Consider the following 25,920-nt stretch of genomic DNA (forward strand, 5'->3'; position numbering starts at 1 on the left):
TGAGGTAAAGAGTGATCTGAGATTATCTTATGGTGTAAGCAGTGCACTATTATAAGTATTTATACAGCTGAAATATTTTACTTATATGTTTATATTATCACCTTGACCGACCAGTCCGTTGGGCGTCCATTTGACACCGCTGGTCACAGCACGCTGTCCACTCCTTTCTCATCCACGTGATCCCAATCGTCCTCCTGAAATCGTAACTCCACCGTCATGGAGGCCTTCCAGGTGGTCGTTTCCGCTCGCGCGGGTACCACTCGACAACTGCGCAGGTCCACTGATTATTGGTGAGCCGGGTGACGTGTCCAGCCCATCTAAACTTGCTGCGTGTATACTCTGTGATGACATCCCTCATGCCGGACTTCTTTCTGATGATCTTGCTACTGATGTGCTCTCTCAACGAGATACCAAGCAAGATACCTTTCCATGGCTCTTTGAGCCGTTACCAGTCTCTACTCTTCTCTCTTTGTGGTAGCCCATGTTTCACTACCAAATAACATCAAAAGCTCTGTGGTAGGTCTCAAGATGAACCGCATGAAAACGAAGTTCATGCGGTCAGACAATGTACCAACAGGTCGAATGATGGAATATGTCTACCTGGGACAGGAAGTGAATATGCGCCGAGATATTGAAAAGGAGATCTCACGGAGAGTAAGGGCCAGATGGAAGGCGTTTAATGGCATAAGGGATGTGCTCAAGGGAAGGTTGGACAGGACTACCCGTGCCAACCTCATCAACAGTACTGTTCTACCTGCAATGTTTATATTATATCTTCAGAAAAATAATCTAAAGGAACCTGATGCAATATCTAAAGTATAAACAATCAGAATGAACCACATTACACATACACCTTGAAAGGTGATGTTACCACACATACAAACATCCTAGACTATACCCAGTAAAGGCCCATCTAAGTCGATTGATTAAAAACTCACTCACCAGCACAATATAATTATTAGCTCTGGTTGTGCCATTTATTCTCTTTTCTACAACTACAGTGACTAAATGTTAGTTATATTAAAATCAACTTTCTTAAACAGCTATTTTTTTTTAATTAATTACTCTTGGATGGAAGTCCATTGCATATCAATCAGCTTAGACTAAGAAAGGGACAGAGACAGAAAGGTGAGGTACATGCTGTAGGATCTCTTTGTAGCTTAATGTTTGTATAAGAAGGAAACATGAGCAGAAGAAAGCTTGAGAGTGATAGAAAAGGTCAGACCCATGGTGGAAACGCTTAGCAGAGTAGTGTCATACAGTAGAAACATGAATGACAGAGATGGGTAATGGGAATGATATATAGTCAACAAGTACGTGCACACACATACATGCATATGCACACATCTGGTAGCGCTGAAGCTGCTAGGCAAAAGGTAGATGCTCCAGCTAAGATGAGATTGGATTTTTTCTGTTTTAGTGGCTAAGTTTTGTGTATGTTCTGAAGATGAAATATAGCCTTCCTGGGGCTGTTTTGTCATTCTGGAAGAGGGTGATGTCAATAATATTGAGATGTTACAGTTATAACTAGAAAAAAAAAAAAAGGAAGCTATTATCAATATAGCTGCTTTGGCTGCTGTAGCACTTTGGCATACATATAATGACAAAACTTTTCTATTATCTGTGAATGATCTGAAAAATATGCTATATATTTAGTATTGATCCAATCAATTGTTTCCTCACTTGTATTGTAAATGTCAAAAATGTCTTATCAAAAGGAATCAATATTACAAAACTAGTTAAGGCAGCAAGCTGGCAGAATCATTTGCATGTCAGGAAAAATGATTAATGGTATTTCATTCATCTCTATATTCTGGGTTCAAATACTACTGGAGTCGACTTTGCCTTTCATCCTTTCAGTTGAGCACAGGGTTGATGTAAACTCTCTCCTCCAAAATTTCTGGCCTTGTGCCAAAAATTGAAATCAGTATTACAGAACTAATGAAGGTGGTGAACTGGCAGAATCATTAGCATCCCAGGCAAAATGCTTTGCAGAATTTCATCCTTTCGGGGTCAATAATAAGTGCTAGTTGAACACTGGGGGGTCGATGTAATTGACTCAGCTTCCCCACTCCACACAATTGCTAACCTTGTGCCAAAATTTGAAATCAATGTTACAGAATTATATTAATTTACTAATTATATCACAGCTAGGTGCATTGATTCAGTTGTTAGAGCGTTGGGCTCACAATCCTGAACACAACATACAGACTGGGCTGTGTGTTGTGTTCTTGAGCAAGACACTTTATTTCACGTTGACTCAGCTGTAGAAATGAGTTACAGTGTCACAGGTGCCAAGCTGTGTCAGCCTTTGTCTTTCCCTTGGACAAATTCAGTTGTATGGAGAAGGGAGGCTGATATGCATGGGTGACTGCTAGTCTTCTATAAACAACATGTTTATACTTGTGCCCTAGACTGGGGCTTTCTAATCCCATGGCAATATATGACCAAATGGGTTCTTTATCTCTTTAACAGCTAGGAAAGTTTTAAGAAGGGAATATTGTCAGTGAAGCCATTCAAAGTGAACCACTATTACATGAATGACAATTGTAGGTGGCTAATGCAGGAGAAAGTAAATATTTTAGTATTTATTTTGTCATGAAATTGTGCTCTGTAAAACAAAAAAATGCAACAAATTAGGCAGAGGTGGGGTTAAGAAACAGGTTTCTCAGTCATGAGCTCATGGGTTTGGTCCCACTGTGCAAATGTCTTTTTCTTGTCCCAGGACAACAAAAACCTTGTGGGTAGTTTGGAAGATGGAAACAATGGAAACTGAAAGAAGCCCATCAGATGCACATGTGTGTGAGGGAGTATATGTGTGTGAGTATGTGTTTGTGTAGGTGTGTGTGTAATGTGTTTTCCCCACAACTATTTGACTACTGGTGTTGCTTAGTTTACACCCCATGACTGAACAGTTCAGCAAAAGAGACCAATAGAATAAGTACCAGATTTACAAATAAACATTGGGGTCAATTTGTTCGACTGAACTCTTCAAGGTGGTACCTCCACATAGTCCCAGTCCAATAACTGGACCAAGTAAAAGATAAATGATAAACACCTACAATGAGGTGATCATATTACTTATATGATTTATTGAACTATAAAGGGTGAATTTACTTGATTCTGTATTATACAGTTATTTGAAAGTGTGTGGCTTGGTGGTTTGGGTATTCAGCTCACAATCGCATGGTTATGAGTTCAATTCCTGGCGACACATTGTGTCCTTGAGCAAGACACTTTATTTCATGTTGCTTCAATTCATTCAGCTGGCAAAAATGAATTGTACCTTGTGTCACGTTGAATCTCCCTGAGAACTACATTAAGGGTACACGTGTCTGTGGAATGCTCAGCCACTTGCATGTTAATTTCAAGAGCAGGGGGCTGTTCCGTTGATTGGATCAACTGGAATCCTCGTCATCGTAGCCGATGGAGTGCCAGTATACAGTATACAGATGATTGTTCCAGTCCACATGGTTGTAAATATGGAGATGGATATAACTCATTGATTTAAACAATGAATAATTTTTTTTTTAATTAATGGTTTTAGATTAGAATAAAACACCTATTGAGGAAAAACCAACTTGACCTGCTGTAATTCACTGTAAAAATTTTATGGCTGAGCACTCCATTGGTTACAACGTGTATTCCAGTTGATTTGACCAACGGAACTGCTTGCTTGTGAGATTAACGTGCAAGTGGCTGAGCACTCCACAGACATGCATACCCTTAGCATATTTCTCAGGGAGATTCAACATGACATACTTATATGACAAGGCTGGCCCACTGAACTATGGATGCAATTCACTTTTGCCAGCTGAGTGGACTGGAGCCACATGAAATAAAGTGTCTGGCTCACAGACATAATGCACCAGCAGGAATCAAACTCATAACCTGATGCTCCTGAACTGAATACCCTAACTACTAAGCCACACTCCTTCACCAAATTATATACACTGTCTACAATAGACAACAGAATAGTTATTGTAAACTACACTGATGTTCCACAAATAGGCAGATAAATGTCATAAGAAAGACTCTACTGAAACCAGCCTCAAGTTAGACATAGCCATGGTAATTGTAACAGGTAGCTTCACTGGTAATAATGGCAGACACTGAGATCAATACACTTGTACTAAAAAGGAATAGTCTGCAATGCATCAGTTAAATCCTTCAACTGGTTCCCCTTATTTAGTCTGTCTGAGAGATGGAAAACAAACAGAGAGATTGATGAATAGAGTGGTCAATAATTGAAAGTCAATTGTTGAGGCAGAATGGAACTCAAGTGCAAAACTAGAAGTGTAAGAAAATAACATTCAATAAAAAGAAGAAATGGTATAGGAATGGACAGATGCTTCTAGACATCATCGACAGCTACATGTATAGACAAAGACTCTAAGACAATTTTTTAGAGTCTGGAAGACAGTTAATGGATAAGAAGATATAGAATAAATATACACTAGAGAAGATTCTAAGAACATCCAGGCAACAGCCGTGGAACAACTCTTAACAGACAAAACAACAGTCAGATATTGTTGGAATGGAAGATAGGATGTGATAGGAAAATGTTCTTATTCTTAACAGTTTGACAGAAGATAATAATAATAATAATAATAATAATAATAATAATAATAACATCGAAAAATACCTTAGGAACGAGAACCCAGGTTTGAAATTTCCCCAAGACACCTAATGAAGGCTGGAGGGTATATCAGCCAAAACATGTTAACAACAAACAAGATGAGGACAAATATCCGTCCAATGTAAATAATCTCTTAATTTCTTTGAATTATATCCCCTTTTCTTTAAGAAAATCACCACTAATTCTTGGTTTTCTTCTTCCAATCAATCTTTTTCTTTTCTTTTTATTTTGTACCCTATTCAGTATATGACCCTTTAGCTTATTTGTCAGTAGTTAGTCAGACAGCAGAATTAATAAAGCATCAGACAAAATGACTTGCAGCATCTAATTAAGAGCATTTATGTTTGAAGTTCAACTGCTGAAATCCACTTTACCTTTCATTTTATGGTTGTTAGAGTAAGAAGACAAGTATTGGGATTAATGTAATCAACCATATTCCTCCTTCAAAATGTGCAGCCTTGTATCAATTTTAGAAAGTAGGATACTAACCAACTTTGTTAGTATCTTGTTTCCTAAAATATCTATTTAGCTGACCAAGCTAAATCAATTGTTAAAACCTTGTTACAAAGAAATCAATCTTTCATACTTTCTTCATTGATTTTTCCAGTTTTTTTTTTTTCTAAAATTCAGAATATCCATTTAAAATACTATTGCATTATTTGTTAATTTATTTTACTTTATTATTATCAGGTCCCCATGATACAACTGTTTCAGGTTAGCACTGATCCCAGGTCAAATTAGTGCTTTGCCAAAACAAGTATTATTCTGTGTAACCAAGTGAGCTGGAATCTTCCTGCCAAATAGCTTAGTCAAAACTTCTAGAACCTCTGTTGAGGTTATAAAAAGCCGGTGAATTGAAACCCTAGTTCTTTTATTCTGTTCTGTTACGTTTCAGTATACCACTTGCACTACATATACCAGTGTTACACATTCATATCTATGTGTTTACGTATGCCAAACTACATCTCCACTCTTGGCACTATTTTGTTAGTGAATAGTACAAACTGTGTGTAAAGTATATAATGTATTACTACGCTGAATGTCGAGTCCGTGTAACATGAGCAGTCAATAAACACGTAACAATAACAATGGTTTTCATTTGGTTGTCTATCCCATTAGAACCCAAACTACACATAACATGGTGGCAGCGGTGGGATAAAGAAATGGAAACTGTGCCTTTACAACAAATCTGAAACGCAACGAACCAGGAAATTAACAAACAAAACATCGCTTCGCCTTCGGACAACATACACGATGATCCAAGATGGCGACCCCCGTCACCGTACAGATGAATCTACATCCGATTATGGATTGGGGCTCCAATATTTTGGAAGCATTTAAAAAGTTTAAACAGAAAACTCAACTAGCTTTCAAAAGTTTCCTGAAAGGCACAACTGACGATGAGAAGGTAAGCTATATCCTTTTATGGTCAGGTAATAAAGGAATAGACCTATACAATAGCTGGGATATGTCAGGATCGGACTGCAATAACCCAGACACACTTCTTGAGAAATTTGAGAGGCACCTAGAGCCCAGGTCGAACCATAGAATTCACAGATACGAATTCCAGGGCCTGAAACAAGCCCCACAAGAAACAATTGACAATTTCCTGTCAAGACTGAAAAATGTTGCAGAGAAATGCAAATTCAAAGACAGGGAGGAGAGAATTGTAGACCAATTAATATGGGGGTGTGCCCACAAAGAAGTACAAAAATCACTAATAGGTAAGGACGCTCTCCAGTTGGTAGAAGCAGTAGACACTGCAAGAGCATTCGAAGCCACTACCAAACAGATGGCCTCACTTAGCTTACAAACAAGCTCACTTGGTAGCAGTGTAGATACTGTATCTAGGCACAGGACACAAACCCACAAACAAAGAACATGCCAGTACTGCGGTACAGAGCATGAATTTAATAACCGAAAAAAATGTCCTGCATTCGGTACACACTGCAAAGGATGTGGAAAACTTAACCACTGGAAAAAAATGTGTAGGGTAACAAAATCCCAGAGATATAAGCCCCAATTTTCAAAGAGGAGCAGAAATAGAAGGGATATACATGCACAACAACAGGAACAAAACACCTCAGAGGAGGAATTCTTGGCAATCGGCATAATAAATGTGCATGAGATGGGAAAGGACGACCGGAAGAAAGAAGATGAGGCATACACGACAATAAGAATTGAAAAGAAGGCCGGAAGGAAAAGAACAAACATTGACTTAAGGCTGAAGATAGACACTGGAGCCCAGAGTGATATCTTGCCTGTCAGCTTATACAAGAAGATGTTCCCAGAAAATATGACAGAAGAGGATAGGGTCAGGAAAGGAATCCTCACACAAAGTGATGTGGTCCTCACTGCGTACGGAGGTACCAGGATTCCACAACTGGGGAAAACAACGATTAGGGGGACACACAAAGGGAAAACAATCGAGTGTACATTTTATGTCACAAGAACAGAAGGCCCAGCAATTCTTGGACTCAATACCTGCAGGAGGTTAAATATTGTGTCGGTCAATGCTGAAGTGAAAGCAGCTCCAAGCAGGATTGACAGTGATATGCCTATCAAAGACCGACCACCAATCACAAACAAACAGGAGATGGAAGGACCAAGCAGAAAGGTCCACCACATTGTAAATGTGACAACCACAAAGCTAGTGGAAATCAAAGAGGAGACCAGCAAAGATGAAGAACTTCAGCTCCTTACTCAGATGGTGATTCAGGGGTGGCCAGAAAAGAGACATCAGGTGCAGCCCCTAATTCGTGAATATTGGGCCATCCATGATGATATATCAGTGGAGAATGGAATCCTGATGGCTGGATCCCGAATCATTATACCCAAGTCAATGCAAAAGGAGATTCTTGACAAGATCCACCAAGGGCATCTAGGAATGGAAAAATGCAAGCTCCGAGCCAAGTCAGCAGTATATTGGGTAGGCATGTACAAAGACATAGAAAAGACAGTTTCTACATGCCACATCTGTCAAAAGTACAGAAACTCACAACAAAAGGAGGAAATGATATCTAGTGACATCCCAAGAAGGCCATGGCAAACTATTGGAGTAGATCTATTCACAGAGGGCCAAGAATGGTATTTAATAATGGCCTGCTACTACTCCAAATTTCCATTTGTGAGAAAAGTGAAAGATCTGACAGCCAAAACAATCACTACAGTGGCTCGAGGACTTCTAGCAGAGCAAGGAATACCAGAGCAGATCATATGTGACAATGGAACCCAGTTCACATCACAAGAATTCAAAAAGCTAGCCGATGAGTATGGGTTCAATATTACAACTTCATCTCCACACTATCCCAAAGGCCATGGGTTTATAGAAAGACAGGTGCAGACAGTGAAGAGAACACTAGTCAAATGCCGAGAGACTAAGGAAGACCCACACCTGGCACTTCTGTCCCTACGAGCGACACCACTGAGAGCTGATATGAAATCCCCAGCAGAATTACTGAATGGCAGGAAGTATAAAACTACCCTGCCAACAAAGATCCAACCTCCTATTGACCAGGAAGAGACAAGGGCAAAGCTAGCTGCCACTCAAGAACGAGCACAGAGGCATCACAACAAACATGCACAATATTTACCTGAGATGCTTGGAGGACAACATGTGCATACTCAAGATCCCATAACTAAAACATGGATCCCAGCACAGGTTGTCAGTAGAGCTGAAACTCCAAGATCGTATATAATAGAAACGGAATCTGGTAGGCAGCTGAGACGCAACAGGGCCCACATCCGCCCAACACCAAAGCTGTTGAGGACAACGTGTACAACACCTGCTGCATCGGTGACAACACCCACAGAATCATCACCCCAACGGGCACCAACCACATATCAGCAGCCCAACAACACACCTCAGACAGGTGCGAAGCAAAAGATCCACCAGATGGAGAAAGAACATTCTGCCACCGGTTCGATACCATTAAAGAAAAAAAAAAAGAAAATGAAAAGAGAAGTATCTAATTCAGCTAGACTACAAAGCAGAGGCAGAATAACCTCACGACTTCTGCTGTAGGATTGCCACCTGAGGCTGACAATCCATAGAGCAAGGGAGACTACTAATAGTTGTCTTCACTGCCAAAAGACCCCTTTATTTTTTTTTCAGGAAGAAGGGATGTTACACATTCATATCTATGTGTTTACGTATGCCAAACTACATCTCCACTCTTGGCACTATTTTGTTAGTGAATAGTACAAACTGTGTGTAAAGTATATAATGTATCACTACGCTGAATGTCGAGTCCGTGTAACATGAGCAGTCAATAAACACGTAACAATAACAATGGTTTTCATTTGGTTGTCTCTCCCATTAGAACCCAAACTACACATAACAACCGGTACATGCATATAACCCTAAATTTTAGCCTTTCGTTTTTGTTTTTTTTTTCTTAATTGTTAAATTAATTTAAGGATAACAATTAAGAAAAACAATAATAAATCTCTGAGCGAGATGTAAACAGTAAGCGCTCAACAACGTAAAGTATACTTGCCATCTTAATATGGCTAACCACTAGGGGTGGGGGGTCACAGGATTGTGTCTAAAGCCAGCCGGAGACGATGATCTCCTGGGGCTAAAAGCTACAGTAACACCCCCACCCCTGGTGGTTAGCCATATTAAGATGGCTAGTATACTTTACAAATTAATAAAAAAACGAAAGCAATGGAAAATAATTTTAATTTAACAATTAAGAAAAAAAACGAAAGCAAAATCTCAAAACAAAAACAAAACGAATAATTTTAGACACGCGTAACAATTAAATAAATTTAACAATTAAGAAAAAAAACGAAAGGCTAACATTTAGGGTTAGGGTTAGTGACAGGATGTTGTCTGTTTTAGACACAGCAAATGATTTTAGCTCAATAGAGGCCATTGATTGGTTAAAATTCGAAAAATTAAACTACGTTAAACTTACAAATTACAATTTTCTCAAGAAAGCCAAGAGAAAAAAATGTTTTATTTTGACACATTCTACCAGTATACGAAGTTTAAAAGTGTTTAGTTAACTAGAAATTGTGTTGAAAACTGCCGTTCAAAAGGAAAAGATCCGCTATTTGAAATAAAGTCTATTTTTTACACTTTGTCACGGATAATTATCATTTGAAATGGGGCCTACATTTCACATCTGGCTTAGCCTATCACCAGCTTTGTGCGGGTCTGCTTTTTGAGTCTCTCGTGGTAGTGTGAATAGAAGGTGTTGATAAGATAACTTAATGTAAACAGTATATAACCTGACAAAATCAAGATACTGTGAAACCACACCCTTGCAATTGACTTGAGTTGAGGATAGAAACATTCAACATTTCAGATGATTGTAACAACGATAAAAAAAAATATCAATGTTAATTTATTGATGCATTTGGGCAAATCTATACCGTATTATCAGACAATTGCCAAAAAATGTTTTTAAAAATTCAAAACTCTGCAAAAATCCAGTACAAATTTCGGTTCAAAACATTGCTTACTTTTTACTCAACTTGATATTTCGAGTTCAAGCATGTGAGGAAACATCTACTTGACAATGTTAAGCCAATCTGGAATGGGGTATCGAAGTTTGGCTTGCAGTCGTCGAGTCTCTTACATAGTAAATAACTGCTAATTCGCTGTCGCTGTTCACGGGATGTACAGTGTTTTGGGTGCTAGTGAAGAAAGGTGCCATACCTTGTTGACGTGGACATCCATAGCGGGCTAGCTAGTGACATATGAGTGGTGACTTTTGGTACAGTAAAGTTGGTCGAAGGAATCGATCGGTAAACCTATGGTGTTTAATATCCACTAACAGACCAACCTGATGCAGGGAATCAGCTCCAATAATGGAAATAGGCAAAATAGACAACCAATCGAAGCAAAATCAAATAGAATCTAATCTACCCAGTAGGTTCAGTTGTTGCCTACTCTCTTTCAGCAGTCTTAATTTCGTTTGAACAAGATATTGCTTTGCCTGTTGCGCTCGCTCAAGTTATTTCGGCCATCGGACTCGTCCCTGTACTTAGCCTTGGATGGAACTTACCAACCGCTTTGGGCTAGGTTCCCAGGCAACCCGACGCTCCCTGGAGAGTTTCACGGTTTCTTGAATTTTCTCTCCAAAGTTCTTTTTAACTTTCCCTCGCAGTACTTGTCGGCTTGTTCCCCTCTCCACACTTAGCAAACACGACGTACATCCCCTCCGTATAAGCTTCCCTCAAGCGCTGCTCGATCTTCGCCGCGCTCAGTTGGTCTTCCTTGTCCATCTCGAGGTATAATGCCAACGCGCTTCCCTCCAGGTACCAGACCATGGGACCTGCTACATCGTCGATGCTTTGTAGCCTGGTCACTACTTTGATCTTACGGATCCAGGCCACAACATCCCTTTCGCCATAGAAAGGTCTAATGGCATCGTTGCTGATCCTTCGCTGCTATCACGTGGAAGGGGATAACAACCACGGAGAAATATACTTTTACACGCTGGCCGAAACAGCTTGTTGTGCGAGGGGGCTGTAATGAGGGGGAATAAACAGTTCGCCTACCTTCTCGTCGTTTTGCCGTCCAGCTGTACTCAATCCAAAACTTGTCGCCCAAACCTCGCACCTATCGATAGCAGCTGCTAGAACCCGTCCCTATCTGTTCGCTCACCTCTCGTCTGTTCGTTGTGAGCACCCAAAGCAAAAGATGACTCTTGGTCTTCCTTCTCTCACTTCCTCTCTCACCCTTCCTGTTCCGGTCAAACCCCTTGACCGTTGGCGTCACAGCCCTTTCCTTTCGGCTCATCTCATCCCCCAGTTTGCCCTATTTCACTTCCACTTGTTTACAAATCACAAAAATGGATTTCTTTTATATCAGCAGTATCTACTATAGAGATGCTTAAGTATTTCGGACTGCATTCACGAGCGATGCTTGAATTGCATGTGCTAGCACGATCATATGCCAGCTCCAGTATTTGATCCTCATAAGAGGAGGGGTCGGTAAAAAAAGCCGAGCGGGTTATCTTCAGTTCAGTTTTTTTATATTTTATCACCTATGGTCATGAATAATGGGTACTAATCGAAAGAGTACGATCGCGAATGCAGGTGGCCGAAATATGTTTCCTGCGAAGGATCTCTGAGATAACATTACTGGGCAGGGTACGTAGCTCGGAGGTCAGTTGGTCACTCTCAGTCGAGCCTCACTTTTCTGACTTGAGAGGTCAGTTCCGTTACTACAGACATGTGATAAAAATGTTGCTGAGAAGAATCGCAAACGGCCTCTTCAAGCCGAGCTAACCGGTAGAAGAAATGGTTGGATAATATCGTTAGGCTCAGTTGGTCACGCTTGGGAATTCATCTGGAAAGTGTAACGACAGTTGCTTCTAATACGACCCCTTGGAAGAGGTACCTTAGGAGTCTATCCCTATGGCCCTCCTAGGTAAGCGGATAAGATGAATGCACATCTTCTGTTCACATTAGGGACGCGGAACTTTATTTCATAAACATATGCATAACATTGTTTCTGTAACTCGTTTAACTAAACCTTCTTTCAATGAATGTTGCTGGTGAAAATTGTAACTTTCTCTCAAAGAATCACAGTCTGTACTTTCACGAACTTTTGGAAATAACACGACCTGTTTAATTGCATTGACTTATCGTACCACTTATGCCGGTAGACGTCTATACTTCTCTGAATACGTAAAAAAGAACCTATTTATTACATACAATTTATTGCTCTAATCCATATTTTCTACTAATTGTTAGCGATGTAGACCAGTTTCTTCAGATTCCGGACTTTACCCCGGTATTTTCAATCAATCGAAGTAAAATTTAATCTCCTTCATACTCTCCCCCATTTCTCTATTATATTCCACTTGGTTGACCGTTGTTGACCTCCCACTAAATTCTACTTAGCTATAAGTAACAAGTGATAATACCATAACTATGAACTACAGATATTTATAGGTTCGAAATATAAAGTACTAGTCTTAACACGGGAACATGTGAATGTTCTCATTTCACATAATTAAACAACAACTGGCAACTTAGCAACTAAACATAGACCAAACTGTTTATTTTTAGTGACATGGACACACACACACACACTTTCTGCATTAATGCATTCGACTGTAAAAACTAATTAGGTGCTTCGAAATACATTTCCATATGTACACGTTACATTTTCTTCTTTCGATCAACGCTCTCTTTACATATGAACAGAAGAAAATACCTTTGTTCGGACATTTTTATGAAATATTTCATATCTGAATAAAAATAATTATATCTCAATCTGTTTCCAAGACATCCAATTTATATAGTGATGTTGAAGATTGTAACAATTTGTAAAGAGGGATAGCCAGACAATTCAAATATAAATAATGGTTGCTTTTGATTCCTGCACGCAATTTTTTTTTCCAGCCATTGTAATTCAGTTACAAGTGTAATTAAATAAAAATTCGTCTGAAACGTTTAGTTACATAAATAACGAAAGTTGTCGGTAAAGTGAAAGTTAATAAGGGAAGTAACTGTTATAAGCAATTAGAGCAGAAAGTAAATAAACATAAAACCTCTAAAATAAAACAGTATAGTTTTGTGCGGTTGACAACGTAAACGAATCGCTCGGCCTGTATTAACCAAATCTCCCTTAAAAACACTCTTCCTATTCTGCTTAAAAATACGAGCCACGCGTAATAAGATTTCTAAATTTTAAGAAATTTTATTCTCAATGAAGATGGATGCGAACGGCTAGAACATTGCTAAATCATCCGGATGTCCGATCTATGTGCATCGTGCACCGAGGCAATCAATCATCTATCTTTCTGATCAATCAATCAGACAGAGCCTCTACCTGATTAATCGATCTGCCACAATTAGCAGTCAATTCTGTATTTCTGACATAGTGTAGTACCAGATACACTTTGTCAGAAATAAACTTGAACACATTTTTTTTTATCCTACATGCTAGGTCAGGGCTAAACCACTCGTGGGTCCTGTCGAAATTTGCTTGATTACAACAGCAACAGAAGCCGCTATACAGTCGTTCGACCTACTAGGAATGACAGCCAAATCTTCCCCTGTGTCACTCTCCACAGTGTTATGGAAAAGAGGAAGGATACTGGAATGATGATACAGTTCATGACTGAAACATCTTTAATCCATCTGTCTTGTTCGGTCTGAGCTACCTTGGGTTTTAACAACTATTGCTACCATTTCTTCGGGCCAAAGAGGAGGCCGTTACACGGTCTCGCAAACTACTAGAACCAGCGACCCAATAGCTATCAAATCTCACTGGCCGCCTTCAGAAAAGAATAGCAGGACACTCACAGTGTCTGAAAAGCATTCATAGGGACGATCACGAATGGAACGTTTTTCTTTCTCCTTTTTTTTTTCTTTTAGTTCAGATTAGATCAGAGCTGATCTGCTGCTGCTGCCGCCACCATCGCCACCGCAACTGTCATCACTTTTGAAGTCACACAAGATCCCGATCTTGTTAATGTTTTTGATGTTCAGTCCACCCATTTCAAGTAATCGCGGTGTACCGTTAGCGTTTAGCCCAAGGTCAGCTGAGATTGAATGGGAATTTCTTTTTCAGGCACAATTTATTTAGGATCACATTATTTAATATGTCCCCTAACCCCCCCCCTCTCTCTCTCTCTCTCTCTCTCTCTCTCATTCTCTCTTTAAGACGGCAGAGGCTCTCTCGAAGACGCGACTAATCATATTCTGTAAAATTGGTCGACTTTCTTGTTACCAAATTATTTTAATCTCCACATTTTTGGTGCGGGTGTGTGTGTGTTTTTAACCACAAAAAGTAATAGTAAGGTTCACCGATTGTTTCAAGTGTTCTTACATTGACAATAATTTTGAATTCTTTAAAGAGAATGTTTTCCCCGCCTATTCAAGATAAAGTTCCAGGTTCCTTTTGAACTTCTGATAAATAAGATACTGAATCAGCTGCCAAATTTTTATCAGTTAAAAGTCAAATAAATAAAATTAAGGAACAAACGTGATAGAAGCTCCTGAAAAAAAAAGTGTCAAAAACTATCTGCGTAAGTTTACTTCGCTTCGTCTAAGATCTGACATCTTCAACAGACCGTGCAAACACAAATTCATACATACGTACATACATAGATAGATCCGTATGAGTGACAGAGAGAGTGGGTGGGTGTGCGTGCGCGAAATGAAATATAGAACTACTGCTCTATGTGGTATTAGAAATAGCGAGTCAATGTATTATGCGTTCATCGGAATGCTCTGATCATTAGACTGACTGCACAGTATTTACAACCTCTTCCTTTTTCAATCGTGCATGAATACAAACATACTCTTCTATCAATTCTGATGATAAACCTTCTTTGCGAGGTACATTTTATTCGTACGCTAGATCCATAATAATATTGTCAAATAGCAGTCTTCAGAATGACAATTGTATGTGTTAAATAATTCTTCAAATTGAAGTTGTGTCTTCTAGAGTAGATTGTAAACACAATTCCGCTCAGATATTCGCGTCATTAATGAAGTATACATTATTTATATCGACTGAATATGAATTGTTTCATTGCGGGTGTGTGTGTAAATATTTATAGTCGAACAAAACAAAAATCTCTATATACCCTTTCGGTGTTATTATATATGCAAATATATATTCGTGCGGTTTTTTCCTTGTAATGTTATTTCTTTCTTTGAAATAATCAATGAAAATACGAAATTGACCGTTTGTGACAATGGCATCAGCGAAATGACAAAATATACATTTATAAATATTTATCGTTAAGCGGTTTTTTTCATTTTGTTTTTCTATGCATGAAATCGAACTCATATCAGCAGTATCGATATATTTCTTCTAGAATTACCAAGCTTTCACCGTGAGACATAGATATACATTACTTACCGGCGTTGATGGTCATCCAGTTTACTGTGTTCGTATCTACATAATACATACTACGGACTTGTGGTCACAGCAATCCGACTTTCTGCTACTGTGGACTCTCTTCTCACTGCTCACTTAGTTGGTCACCTCTTTTATATCACTTACTCTCTCTCTCTCTTGTTTTTTTTTTTTTTCTGTTTTAGCCACTTAACTGAAGTCTCCCACTTGATTCAATTCCAAGGGGTTTTTTAGTTAGATCTCTTGACAGTACTCCTATTGCATCTTGCATGCTTCATCTAACGCCTCTTACTGAACTGTATATCCTGCGGATTTGATCGAGCATAAAGCTTCTTAAATCATAAACACTGAATTATAATTAAACGTTATTAATCATGTTTGGTTAAGTATCAGCCAACAACTTTTCAGTTGTTCAATAAACTTTAAGCCTTCCTGATCTGTTCATTTTAATGTAAACAAAGCGGCAGATGTCTCATCCTCTCCAATAAATAATTTAACTTAACAGAAACATTCCTTTAATCGATCCTACTGTTGCTTTATATCAAGGTGTTTTCTTTTTAACCGGTTGTGACATTGCTAGGCGATACGCATATTTCTGCGTGTGTCAGCATATGCGAGGACATATGCTGTTGTTTTGGTCTGTTTTTTACTTACCAATATCAATGAAATTAATGCCATTAACTTTCAACTTAAACTGTTGCAAGTCGATGCCTAGAGTAAAAATATGACCAAGGGGGGAATTTCAGAGGACTGACGTTCTGGGGTGGAGGGATTAAGGTCGTGATTGTACGGGGACTGAGCGGGATTGTATACCGTTGATGATAGGAAGGGAAACAGGGGAGTTGAGAGCACAAAAACAGCTAGCTCTGAAAAGCAGAGGCCATTGTAGTAGCAGTTGAGAGTAGGCAGTCCGTCTGTGAGAGAGAAGCTGATTCAGTTGATTGGCCTTTCCATGGATCAGTGAGCGCGGGTGTGTTATTTGTTTTTCTGTGCGGTCATGCTTGAAGGGTTTTAGTCAAACAAATCAACCTCATCACTCTTTTTTTTTTTAACCAGGTACTTATTCTACTAGTCTCTTGCTGAACTGCTGAGTTAAAGGGATGTAAACAAACCAACAACGGTTGTCAAGTGCTGATGGGGGACAAAACAAACGTGTATGTGTTAGTGTGTATATATATATATTATATATATGTGTGCATATATATATGTGTGTGTTTGTATGTATATCATCATCATCATCATCATTCATTTAGCGTCCGTTTTCCATGCTAGCATGGGTTGGACGGTTCAACTGGGGTCTGGGGAGCCCGAAGGCTGCACCAGGCCAGTCAGATATATATATATATATTACTCTTTTACTTGTTTCAGTCATTTGACTGCGGCTATGCTGGAGCACCGCCTTTTAGTCGAGCAAATCGACCCCGGGACTTATTCTTTTGTAAGCCCAGTACTTATTCTATCGGTGTCTTTTGCTGAACCGCTAAGTAACGGGGACATAAACACACCAGCATCGGTTGTCAAGCAATGCTAGGAGGACAAACACACACACGCATATATATATATATATACATATATACGACAAGCTTCTTTCAGTTTCCGTCTACCAAATCCACTCACAAGGCTTTGGTCGGTCTGAGGCTATAGCAGAAGACACTTGCCCAAGGTGCCACGCAGTGGGACTGAACCCGGAACCATGTGGTTGGTAGACAAGCTACTTACCACACAGCCACTCCTGTATATATATATATAAGAGAGAGAGAGAGAGAAGGCTGTTTGCTATAGCCAGTCAGAGAGTGACTGTTGGTTTCATACATATAAAGCATTTAGCTGTATAGGCAACTCATCAGACTCAAATTGCCTTCGATCATTAGAGTCTGACAAGTCACCTATACAGTGAAGCTCTTTATAGATGCGAAACCAATGATCACTCTCTGACCAGCCATAACAAACAACGCTCTAATGTTTTAGAGTGTGCTTCTTTTTCGGATTTATGAACTACTAACGATATTTACATGTGTGTATGATGGATTTCTTTCAAATCCACTCAAAGGGCTTTGGTCAGTCCAGGGCTATAGTAGAAGAAACTTGCCCAAGTTTCCACACAGCAGGACTAAACCTGAAACTGTCTCCTCTTCATTATCAATTATGTGTGTGGGTGGGGTATCTTTGTGTCTGTGTTTGTCCTCCCACCATTGCTTGACAACAGATGTTGGTGTGTTTACATCCCCATAACTTAGCAGTTCAGCAAGAGAGCCTGCTAGAATAAGTACTAGACTTACAAATAATAAGTCCTGGGATTGATTTCTTCAACTAAAAAATCCTAAAAGGCAGTGCTTCAGCATGGCCACAGTCAAATGACTGAACAAATAAAAGAATGTAAAAAAAAATGAACCCTTCCAATATTGCAACACAGCCAAAACCATTCCTATCATAGGTTACATATGTAAGAGAATATCTCACTGGGAACATTTTGATAAGTTTTCTATTTCTGTTGTGCTTCAAAAATCAGTTTCATATCATCATCATCATCATCGTTTAACGTCCGCTTTCCATGCTAGCACGGGTTGGACGGTTCAACTGGGGTCTGGGAAGCCCGAAGGCTGCACCAGGCCAGTCAGGTCTGGCAGTGTTTCTACGGCTGGATGCCCTTCCTAACGCCAACCACTCCAAGAGTGTAGTGGGTGCTTTTTACGTGCCATCGACAATAAATAATCATGCTTATGTTACTCTACTGAGCCTTTATAAATTCTTAGTTATTTTGAAAATTAATTGGACTATGTAGTGTACTAATGTTAGAAATATGGTGAAGAAAAGGGATAACATTTTTCAATGAAATAAAAAATATATTTAAAATGTGATTGGATGCCTCATAACCCCTTGTTAATATTCCTGAAGATTTCTCTTCCATGCTAATAATTAAGTATTTCAGTTGATTAAATGAATGAAATGAAAGCCTCTTATCAGCATACTTTAAGAGAAGGCCTAAAATAAACCTTTACAACATATTAATAAACTATAAGGATGCAAAATTCTCTGAAATAAATTTGTTTTAAATGTAATTTTCTCACATATTTTTATTAAAACACTATTAGCATAATGTTGTCAAACCTGATAGATATTGTATCCCATGAAATAAAAAGTTTAAGCAAGTAGCAGTCAATTCAATAAATAACGTATTCCATTTTGTGAAACCCAAAAATGCACAGCTGATAAATAACATATTACATATATGAGACCTTACCATATTTATATTTAGTATGAAGAATGCTTTCCTAAATTATCATTCTTCAGTGACATTGTTATTTCTAATCAGTTGAACTAGGACTTAAAAGTTACAAAAATAAGTATAGCACAGCTACTAAGGTTTAGATTAGATGAGATGCAGTTTGTTTTTTTGTGTCATGGAGAAATTCCACTGATGCTGTCTTCCTGGTGAAGCAGGAAAAGTATTTATCCAAAAGTAAACTGCTGTACTTGGATTATGTTGACCTGCAGAAATCCTTCAACAAGGTCTTTCACTCTCTGATCTGGTAGATGTTACAGAAGCTAGGAAGGAGTAGATGAAGAGCTGTCCAAATAATGTCCAGGGATACAGTTAGTAAGGTAAACATAACAATGTGTATAGTGATGAATTTATTGTGCAGACTGGAGTTCACCAGGGTTCAAGTTTCATTCCCTCCCAGTTACTATTGTCCCTCAGGTCATAATAGAGGAGTCTAAGACCGGTTGCGCATCAGAACTCCTTTATGCTGATGACCTAGATTTGAAAGCTGGAAACCCAGCTGGTGTGCAGCCGCTGTGAAGAAGGGGGTAAAATGAAATAGGGCCTCTTTTGTTTCACCACCCTTCTCTTAGAAGCTACACACCAGTTGTGTTAATCCACCTCCAACAATAGAGAGCAGTTGCCATATTCCCTTCCATATTGGCTAACTCTGATGAGTGTAAGGTTATTATAATCAGATTGGTACCTAACACTCCATTGTATTCCTTGCGCGAAACTGATTAGTAAGATCAGCCATGATGGATATATAATACTATGCATTTCAGATAATATACCCACTCTACTGACAGATATACAAGTGCACCTTTTCCCTGATTTATGGTTTCTTAGATCTATATATACATACATATATGTATATATTCTACTATAACCTCAAGCTGACCAAAGCTTCATTTGTGGATTTGGTAGATGGGGATTGTATGTATGTATTTGTGTGCGTTTCTTCCCCACCATCACTTGATAACTGATGTTGGTATGTTTATGACCCATCATCTAGTGATTCAGCAAAAACTGACCAATAGAAGAAGTACTAGACTTACAAAGAATAAGTATGTGTTTGGTATCATCATCATCGTTTAACAAAACAGTGGGGCTCGTCCGGTATATGTGTGTATATATGTGTGTGTGGTATATGTGTGTTTGGTATATATGTGTATATATATATGTGTGTGCGTGGTAAGGAGCTTGCTTCCCAGCCACATTGTCCTGGTTTCAGTCCCACTGTGTGGCACTTTAGGGCAAGTATCTTCTACTATAGCCTCTGGCTGACCAAAGCCTTGAGTGGATATGGTTGATGGAAACTGAAAGAAACCCATCATATGTACATGTATATATATATGTATATATATATATATATATATATATAGGTTATAAAATGAGATAGGGGTTGAAAATTCAACCCACCATGGGATAATATGATGTTTTACTGATTTAAGTATATTTCTCCATTCTCTAATTTTGATGTATATATATATATATATATGTATATGTATATGTATATATATATGTATATATATATTTGTATGTGTATGTGAGTGTTTGTACCCCTGCCATTGCGTGACAACTGATGCTGGTGTGTTTACATCCTTGTAACTTAGCAGTTCAACAAAATAGACCGATAGAATAAGTTCTAGGCTTACAAAGAATAAGTCCTGGGGTCAATTACTTCAACTTAAACCCTTTTAGGCAGTGCTCCAGCATGGCTGCAGTCAAATGACTGTAGCAAGTAAAATAATAAAAGGATGTGTGTGATGTGCTGGTGCAAGCAATATTCTTCATTTAACCCTTCAGCATTCACTTCATTCTGCAAAGTTTAACGCTTATTTATTCTCATTGCTTTAAATTAATCCTGTAGTATCTTGTACCGGCAAGATTTCTATAATAGGATTGTGCATTTCTAGAATGATGTTGTACAATATGTATGAGAGGCTGTATATGGCCAGTTTGAACCTTAAACTGGTAGAATACAGTCTGTTTAACCCTTTAGTGTTCGAATTAATATGTCAGAAATAATCCTTATTCATTTACATTTTAAAAAATTAACCTGGTATTATCTTGTAGCTTCAAGATTTGAAAGATGTAATTGTTTATTTTTAGAATGACATTGCAGGGTAAGTGTGAGATACTGGTTCTGGCCAGTTTGAGCATAAAATGAGTAGAATATTTGGGCCTGGTATAGCCGGTTTAAACACTAAAGGGTTAAATGCTAGAGAGTTAGGGAATATAAAAATATAAAAACTTCATCGCTCTTAAACCCATGCCTCCTCATTGTTGTGTTATTACATCTTTCAAATATGAGTGCACTTTATTTTGGTTTATTTTGATTTTATTCAAAATATAAATATTAATTTTCCCTTCTGTCTAAAGTTAATTGGTAATCCATCTAATTTAGTTGAATAGTTAAAAAAATTGTTGAAAATATTTAAAAGAAAATCTTCCTGTAAACAAGTTATTCTTTTCTTCTTCTTTTTTACTTGTTTCAGTCATTTGACTGTGGCCATGCTGGAGCTCCACCTTAAGGGGTTTTAACTGAACAAATTGCCGCCCCACCACCACCACCAGGGCTTAATTTTTGTAAGCCTATTACTTCTTCTATCAGTCACTTTTTGCCAAGTCACTAAGTTATGGGGACATAAATGCACCAGCATTGGTTGTCAAGTGATGGTGATGGTGGTGGGGACAAACGCAGACATGAACACACAAATATATACAAATATATCATCTATGCACACACATAAACACTGCCACATGTGCCATTCACGCATCTGTCACTATAGCTGCTGATCTCTCAGAGCAACATTAACACACACACACACACACACACACACAGATCCATGCACACACATCCTACCATACACACATGCATCACATGCACACACAGTTACCACCACGCACACACCAACATAGTTACTGCCATACACACACTACCATTCATACACATGCTACCACACAGACCACATGCTACCACATGCACACACGCAGGCATACTGACCATTTTTGCACTTTCCTCTTCCAGAAAGCAGTTTTCCTTCATTCCTACTTCCTGTCACTTACTTCAAAACTGTAACCACACTTGATTGTTGGCGATTTTTTTTTTCTTCCTTCATCTTGGATTTTCCTGTTTCTAGTTTGGCTAGAAATGTAAAACTTCTGCTCTTTTCTTTCTCTGAGCATCTTATTAACACATTGCTTGTGCCACATCCAAACAGTTATTTTTTTTGTTTTTCTCTGTGACTTTCTGAATTGACTATATATATATATATATACATACACACACACAGTGGGCTTCTTTCAGTTTCCATCTACCAAATCCACTCACAAGGCTTTGGTCAGCCTGAGGTTATAGAAGAAGGCACTTGCCCAAGGTGCTATACAGTGGGACTGAACCCAGAACCATGTGTCTGGGGAGCAAGCTTCTCACCACACAGCCATACCTGATATGTTGACTTTTTGAAGGACTTCAGTTACCTTACAGACTCTATTGCTGATATTGAATACAAATTTAGAGAGATCTCTTCACTTAAATTCTATAGCAGTAAAAAAACTACAAAGACAAATTGTTTCTTTATAAAAGAGACTATTTATAGTCTTGTAAACAAATGAGTTAATAGTACTGGCTCATTATAAAATAAGTTCAGTGGCTGATTTGGATTAATTTCTTATCTATTTCACAAAGGAATCTTAAACCTATTTTTAACTTGTGTTGTTGTTCTTGCAAGAAGACATTACAATAACAAGTTGTCAAATATTTCTTTCTCCTCTCCCTCACCACACATGTAATAAGAAAGGTTACAAAAGAAAATAGACTTTTACTACTGGGGAAAGTGAAGCAAGAGAATCCCAAAACTCAACCTTTAGCAGCAAAGTACTTTTAATAATGATGGTGGTGGTGGTGGTGGTGGTGGTGGTGGCAGTGGTGTCGGTGGTGGCGGTGGTGGTTCTTTCTACTAAACGCACAAGGCTTGAAATTTTGGGGAAGGGACTTGTCGATTACATTGACCCTGAAAGGATGAAAAGCAAAGCTGTCCTCGGCAGAATTTGAACTCAGAATGTAAGGACGGACAAAATGCCACTAAGCAATATTGACTACGCCCCTTCCTCTTAAAATAATTGTCTTTGTGCCTAATTCAGAAATCATTATCATTACTATCATTATCATCACCATCATCATAGTCCTCAAGGATTTTTCTGAACCCTTAGTGGTTAATAAAGAAAACATTATTATTATTATTATTATTATTATATATTTAAGAGATGAGGAATTATGTACATTATTTACATTATTTACATTATTTACAATTGACAGATATTTGTCCTCATCTTGTTTGTTGTTAGTACAACGTTTCGGCTGATATACCCTTCAGCCTTCATTAGATGTCTTGGGGAAATTTCAAACCTGGGACAAGATGAAGACAAATATCCATCAATTGTAAATAATATATTATTATTATTTTTTTTTTTTTTATCTTCTTTCTTCAAATTTTCTTCCGTTTCTCGCCAAGTATTTTCCATACACCTAGGGTATAGAAGCTCATTGTATGCATTCCCAGATTACATGCGCAAATTCACAGACAAAATATGTATTTAAAAATTAATAAATAAATAAATTCATGGATGGATGGTGTTTTCACAGCGATAAGCTCTTCTCAGTTCATGAGCCGTTCCAGTTAATATGATTTTTTGCACTTCCTGTAGGGATGGTAAGCCTGGTATCATTTTCAAATAGGTTTCAGTACCTTTTTTTATCATTCCTAGAGATCCTACAATCACTGGTACTGTAGTCGCCTTGAGATGCCACATTTTTTCAATTTCTATTAGCAAGTCTTTATATTTACTAATCTTGTCAAATTCTTTCGCCGCTATATTGTGATCGCAAAGGATACACGTGTCAATTAATAAACACATCTTTTTTGTCTGATCTTTTATAATAATATCCGGTTTATTAGCTTTTATAGTCCTTCGGACTGCACGGGGAAGTCCCATAGAATTGACACATTTTCTCCCTCAGTCACAGCTTCAGGATGGTGTTTATACCATTTGTCAGCAGTTTTGATTTTATAATTCCGACATGTTGTCCAGTGTAAATACTGGCCGACTCTGTCATGTCTTGCTTTATATTCTGCAGGTGCTAAGACTCTACACCCTGAGATTAGGTGGTCTATTGTTTCAATCTCATCGTTACAGAATCGGCATTTTGGGTCAGCTCCATTTTTTATCACATTGGCTTGGTAGTTCCGGGTTAATAAGCTTTGGTCTTGAGCAGCTAATATGAAAGCTTCACTCTCTGCTTTTAGCCCTGAGCTTCGTAACCATTGGTGCGTGTGTTTCTCGTCGACATCAGCTTTTTTGCTACGGGCCACATACTTGCCATGCAGAGGTTTCTGTTCCCATCTGCTAGCTAATTTTTCATGTTCTTTTGTTTTTGCAACTAATTTTATCTTCTTTGCAGCAGCAGTTGGCGCATTTCCTTCAACCTGATCAATCTAGTGGGTACTAAGAGATCAGTAGCGAATTTTTTGCTCTCTTTGAGAATAGAGGGAAGTTTTTTCGGTCTTTCATGTTTTTCAACAAGTTTTAGCATCCAATCGTTGGTTGCTTCAAGGTATTTGGCCAGTCCGATTGGGGTAGTTTTGTATGTAAGTTCAAGCTGGATCAAACCTCGACCTCCCTGAGCTCTGGGAAGGTAAAGACGATCCACGTCTGCCTTTGGATGGTGCATCTTATTACAAGTCAGTAGCTTGCGGATTTTTCTGTCAATTTTCATTATTTCACTGGTATTCCAGTTAAGCACATTGAAGCTATAAAGAACAACTGGTACTGCTAAGGAATTTATGGCTAACACCTTATTATATGCATTCAGCTCAGACTTCAGGACTGCCCGAACTCTTCTATAACATTCCTTCCTAACCTTCTTTTTCATGCTTGCATGCTGGATACCAGAGCCTTCATTTATTCCTAGGTATTTATAGGTTTGTTCCTGCTCAAGTTCCTTTATTACTGTTTCGACATCTAATTCGATTGAACTTGACCAATTTCCCTTTCTTAAAAGTGGATTTGGCACACTTTTCAAGGCCAAACTCCATCCCGATATCATCACTGAATCCTTTCACAGTATGTAGTAGTCCTTCAAGCTCTTCATCATCTTTGCCATATAGTTTTAAATCATCCATATAAAATAAAAATATAAAATAGATGGCTTATTTTCCTGTTGTTATTATTATTATTATTATTATTAAGGTGGTAAGCTGACAGAATTATAATCTTTTATTTTAGACCCACATAAAAATACATACTTTTTAAAAAATTTTTTTTCTTTTTTCTTCCAAGCAACATATTTATGTTCAGTTTTGTCATACAAGACCTTTCTTGCTATGTCATTCTCTGGAGACAATATCTATAAAGAATTTAAGCACTCTTTAGTTATAGTGGACTTAAATATGTTTTATGAAGGTTGGTTTTCTGCTCCACTGTGGGTTTTTTTTTTTTCTTTGCTTGTTTCAACTGTAGATATTGACAGGCTTGACATTGTAAAATTAGTTTGATAGTTTTTTAACATTTAGGATTTTTCCACTTATGTACTTTCATAAATTCATTGTTAGGCCTCTAACATTTTGACCTCTATTTAAAAAAAAAAAAACGTAAAAATGACATTGAACACAGCATAAAGTACAAAAAAAAACTACAACCAATTTGTCAAGTGCACCTAAGTACGGTAGTAATATTAGCACTTCAGTTTCCTTTTTGCTCACATGTCAGCCAAGAAACTTGCATGTTGCACTGTAGATGACATGTTTTTTTTTTCTGTGTTCTGAGATTTCTTAAGATGCAAATATTCATAACACTTGTTTACTAAATTATGGTCGATTTTGTTTTAATATGAAAATTACGAGTTTAATATTGTGCACACCAGTTTCAGAATTGTTTAGTAATTCTGAGAATGACTTGAATCTTTCCACAGTCCACTCATATGTATCAGTTGTGCTCTAGCATAACTGGAATATAAATCAATAATACTATTGGTTTAGTAACTATCCTTAATTTGTCAGCTTCTCTCAAAGAACAGTCGCTACTTGTTCCATCTGAAAATTTCTTTGTAACCAGACATTTGGAAGCATCAGAGTAACTTCGGGGTGCAATTCTGTTAGTTCTTGACTTTTGTTTACC

General features: G+C 38.1%; 1 protein-coding gene and 2 long non-coding RNA genes across 6 annotated transcripts in view; 2 read left to right on the forward strand and 1 right to left on the reverse strand.

Annotated features, from left to right (window-relative positions):
- The window catches only part of LOC115209624, a 32,427-nt gene extending 16,036 nt beyond the window's left edge, over positions 1-16,391 (reverse strand). The window contains exon 1 of the long non-coding RNA XR_003881326.2: positions 15,480-16,391. This is a non-coding gene — a long non-coding RNA (uncharacterized LOC115209624). The remainder of the gene's footprint in view (positions 1-15,479) is intronic.
- Positions 1-25,920, forward strand: part of LOC115209623 (cilia- and flagella-associated protein 300-like) — a 281,205-nt gene that overhangs the window by 86,132 nt on the left and 169,153 nt on the right. The gene's annotated exons all lie outside the window — the stretch shown is intronic.
- LOC118762659 lies at positions 3,298-25,591 on the forward strand. Its single transcript, XR_004998426.1, has 3 exons — positions 3,298-3,444; positions 19,807-19,811; positions 25,580-25,591. It is a non-coding gene; the product is annotated as an uncharacterized LOC118762659 (long non-coding RNA).

The sequence above is a fragment of the Octopus sinensis genome, linkage group LG3 (genome assembly GCF_006345805.1).
Source record: "Octopus sinensis linkage group LG3, ASM634580v1, whole genome shotgun sequence".
Taxonomy (NCBI): domain Eukaryota; kingdom Metazoa; phylum Mollusca; class Cephalopoda; order Octopoda; family Octopodidae; genus Octopus; species Octopus sinensis.